Source organism: Amphiprion ocellaris, chromosome 21, assembly GCF_022539595.1.
Source record: "Amphiprion ocellaris isolate individual 3 ecotype Okinawa chromosome 21, ASM2253959v1, whole genome shotgun sequence".
NCBI classification, from domain to species: domain Eukaryota; kingdom Metazoa; phylum Chordata; class Actinopteri; family Pomacentridae; genus Amphiprion; species Amphiprion ocellaris.
In genome coordinates, this window is record NC_072786.1 from 27239181 (window position 1) to 27243802 (window position 4622).

The 4622-nt window shown below is 37.3% G+C and overlaps 1 long non-coding RNA gene across 1 annotated transcript; it reads right to left on the reverse strand.

Annotated features, from left to right (window-relative positions):
• Positions 1 to 1766: 1766 nt before the first annotated feature.
• LOC129347848 (uncharacterized) lies at positions 1767 to 4273 on the reverse strand. Its single transcript, XR_008600133.1, has 3 exons — positions 4141 to 4273; positions 3141 to 3241; positions 1767 to 1945 (listed from the first exon to the last, which is right to left on the reverse strand). It is a non-coding gene; the product is annotated as an uncharacterized LOC129347848 (long non-coding RNA).
• Positions 4274 to 4622: the final 349 nt, after the last annotated feature.

The window sequence follows — 4622 nt, forward strand, 5'->3', positions numbered from 1 at the left end:
ATCAAATGTTCAGAGCTCACCTTGAATGCAGCCGTCTGCTGTCTGATAGTTTTTCTCATTGTAGTCTTCAATAAAGTCTTTTTCCTCATGTCAGGATGTGGTGAGACTCTTTCTCAGTCTCTGCAGACGTCCCTCATTGTGCATCTCCAGAGAGAGAAACAGAAAAACTGCTCACTGCTTCAGCATCAAACGCTCTCCAGCATTGAGAGTGTTTTAGGAATTCATTCATTGTGTTGTGAACTTTGAAGGAGCAGAAACTTTACAGCTGCCAAAGATATGAGCTCCAATTCTGGATGTTTTAGGAAATGAAGTTCATCAAATGAACACTTGATTTTTGCTGATAACTCTCATTAAATTACTGAAGAAATCTAACATAAAAAGCTGTAAACTCTCAGGCAGCTTTTGTTAAAGTTTGTCTATAATTCTATCATGTTCTGGAACCAGGACTCTGCAGAAGTTCCTTCAATCAGATACTTGTGTGTTTCTATTTAAGGCCTCAGGTTTGAACGTACAGCAGAGGATTAGAAAGGAGGGATTTTAATGTTTAAATCAGTCCAGTAAATGTTTGGAGTAAAAATGATTAAAATTTGGATTTAGATAGATTTGTGTCAAATAATATTGTAGAGTCTCACTTAAATATATCCAAATGAGTTCAGTGTATTTACATTTTATAGAATATTTGATTTCTTAATCTCAATACTGTCGGGTCTGACCCTAAATATTATAATAATGATGTAAATGTAAATAATCAATAATATTGTAGTGCAGAGTCATAAACTTTAATCAGCTAAACTTACATAATAAATATCACTGCACAATCTTAACCTGAACATTCATATTATTGAGGTAAATTTACATAAATCATGGTATTCTAGAGTCTTAACTGGAATATTTCTAACATGAATCTTTTTGTATTGTGCTGATAAACAACAATAATGAGACTAAATTCCTCCACATTCTGGAACTTTCCACACAGCAGCTGTAGGAATAAATAAAAATAGAATCTGTTCATTTCCACATTATGCACATTTATTTATTCTTAATATCTCAGACTGAATGGTAGCTGGCAGTAAAAACAAACTCATCTGCTGGACTGAATTTCCCAAAATGGAAACATGGACAGAATTTAACACTCATGTATCCATGGCAACACTAAAGTTTATGCTTCTTACCAAAGTTCACAACACAAGTAAAGATTTGAATGTAAAACTTCAGGGATGACTGCTGACCATAAGTATTCTGATCAATACTTCATGATCATTATCAGGACAGATGTTACAACTCCAGCTGTTGCATTAGACTGCAGTTATTCACAGAGAAATTAAAACATCACATTCCTCATAAAAACTAGGTGGGACTTTCATTAAATAAAGTGTTGGTGAATAAACAGTGTAAAAAGTGCAAAGCAGCTCCATTAAATCAGGAGATGTGAGACTTCCACAGCATGGATCACCATCTGCTGTGTTGATTCATAGCTGAATGTCAGAATGAACTGAGCTAGAAAAGCTGCTTTGAGCTGCAACATTACGGTCTGACAATCCAACACCATCACAGTTTTCATCTGGTTGTTTTGCTTCAACATGCTGTGAAGTTCAGTTTTTACCTGAATCAATACAGAGATTCTATTTCCAACCAAGACTGGAATAAAAACTAGAATGTTATGAGGTTATTAATGCAACTAAATCCTTTCAGATGGAAGGATTTACTTCTAAGTTCTAATTCAAGTTTCAGTTGGAGCTCATTGCATTCACAAAGAAAAACAGCGAAACCTTCATAGCAACATTTAATAAACCTAAAGCTTCCCTGTTGGCTCATTGGTGGAGTTTGTTACTGAGCATCTGAACCTTAAATCCAGTGAGACGACCATCTTCAGTCGAGGCCAGTCAGAGAACTTCAAGACCTTCCATCAGCTGGACCAGATGTGGCATCATCTCCCTCTGAACATCTGGATGACAGGAGAAAAGACAGAAATCAAACACAGATCACAGAAATACAATTTATTCACTTTCATCATTTTATAAAAGTAGCATGAACTTTATTAAAACTTGACAACATCAGTAATGAAAGTAAATGTTTTTATCTTGTGTTGAAGCTAAATTTAAAGTCAATTTTAATGACAGTTTATCCTGAGAGGAGTGAGAATGGAGCTTTTCTTTCCTTTTTAGAATATTCCCTCAAAATATTACATATAACTTATTTATTTTTAGATACCTTAGACTAAAACTGTTCAGGAGTGGTCCGAGGAACACGACAGAGCTAAGCTGTTCACCTGGGTTCCACACTCCCCACATCCACATCTGATGGAGCATCTGTGGGATGGTCCAGGATCAGCCTGGTCCAGGTAGGACCCACCCTGCAACCCACAGGATCCACAGAATCCACAGGATCCCCAGAGGTTCTGATGAACCACTGGGTCAGAGGAGTTTTAGCAGCATAAAGGGACCAACACAGTATTAGTCAGGTGGTCAGAATGTTCTACTGTTATATTGTCATGCTGATTATATGATCAGTAAATGTTACCATCAATTATAACGTCCACATTGATCAGGAAAAAAAAAACAACTATCAGTTCATTCAGAAACTGTGGGGTTAAACCTAAAAACACAGACCTCAACAGCAGTTTGTTTCAAAGCACAACACCAGCTGGTTTTCACTAAAGAAGCTTTCAGAGCAACAATTAAATGACAGTTTTGTTCTCATTAAGTTCACAGAGTCAGAATCAGCCAAAATAATGTAGACACACATCAGGAAAAGAACAACTTTCATAAATATTTCATTTGTATAAGTACTTCTATACATATAGATTCCTCTTTCTAAGTTTGATCAAATCAACTCTGTGTCCTGTTGTACGATGTTTTCCCAACAGATGGCGCTACCCTCATGAATGAAGCATCAACAAGTGACGTCTACAACACAGAAATGTCTGGAAGCCAGTGGCCTCCACTTTGAGCACCTCTTGTAATTGTAGAGGCCAAAGATAACTTTTATTAATCTGGTGATGACTGAATAAATTTGGTGTTGAAATATTTATGCTTGTTTTTCTTTTCCTGATGTGTGTAAACATTATTTTGGCTGACTCTGCATGATGGGTTTCTGACAGGTCACCAGGCAACATCTTTTTATAATAATGACAAACATACCTGCATTCTACAGGAGTGATTTTCCTCATGTGCAGGTAAAGATGTGGGAGGAGCTTAGAGATGACAGGAGCAGGAGTCATCCTCACTAATTCAGCTTCCACCTAGAAGCAGAAAGACCACAAACAAACACACTGATAGACTCTCAAACGATCAACCTCACAGCCTCAAAATATCTGTTTAGGAAGTGTTGTGTTTCTAAATTCTGCTGAAAGCATTGACAGACATTCTCTTACAAGGTTGTGTAAAAAGCAGCTTGTCCTCTGAGCTACTGACAAATCTTCCTGAACAAAGTTTTTACGTGTAAATCAGCTCAACAAAAACTAAAGCCTCAGTCAGAGATAACAGGTATCACAAATTATAAACAACTTTCTTTGTTAACTCAGACTTTCTGCTTCAACCTCACATAAAAAGGGGAGTTTAACGCATCAGGTGACTGAAAATGAACAGCTTGTGCAGTTCTAGATCCAAAAGTAGGATGTTTCAACTCATGTTTTACTACAAATACATGCAATAATAAATACATACAATGGCTGCTTGTTAGTTTATTCACTATTAATGTCACTTTATATACTGGATTGAACTTGAGCAGTGGAAGAGAGAAGGAATTTAATGAAATTATGGAGATTCAGAGAGGTAATGTTGCACAATGTTAAGTTAAGCGCAGTTTAATTCAAAGCAGCTGAATGCTAAACTTCAGTGCAGCTGAACGGGTTTCAGTTAACCTTAAAGTAAAATAACTTTTTTAAAAGCTAAAATACACAGCAGAGAAATACAGGTTGAGAAGTTCACTAATAATGAGGACAGCTGCGACAGCAACTAACACAGGTGTTCAGCGGTAAGTTAGCCACCTGTGCTAATTAGCCCGCTAGCTAACTTAGCCGCTTAGCTGCTAACGCGTCCGGACCAACTGCTCAAACACAACAAAACACAACTCTTCACAAGTCGCTGACTTAATGTAGAACAAAACAACGCTACTGGTTAGAAGTATTTATCTTCTTACCGTGTTTTACTCCAAAAACCAGGTCAGCAGCAGCCAGAGATGCTCGCAGGCGTTCAGACCATAGATACATATAGCAGACTAGATCGAGGGATGGTCCTCTGATACCCGAGGCTTCCACACATGCGCTGTTGCTCATGAAGCAAACGTATCGAGCCACTGTGCCGAGGCGTGGTTTGGTCACGTGACTCGTGACGTTTGAATCACTTCAGTGACGCTTGAAGCACTCAACTGCTTCGAATCACCTGATTGGTTCGGTTTGTTATGTGAATCACTCAGCGGGATCGAGTGTTCCGGGATAGGAGATCCCTATTTAGTGTTGTTCATTTGAATTGTTTTTCGCAGAATAGATTGGTTTCTTTGCTGTTGTTTTTGCTTTGAGAGTTAGTAGTATGTCAGATTTCGTATTTCGTAGAAAATAGATAGATAGATAGATAGATAGATAGATTTTATATATATATATATATATATATATATATATATAT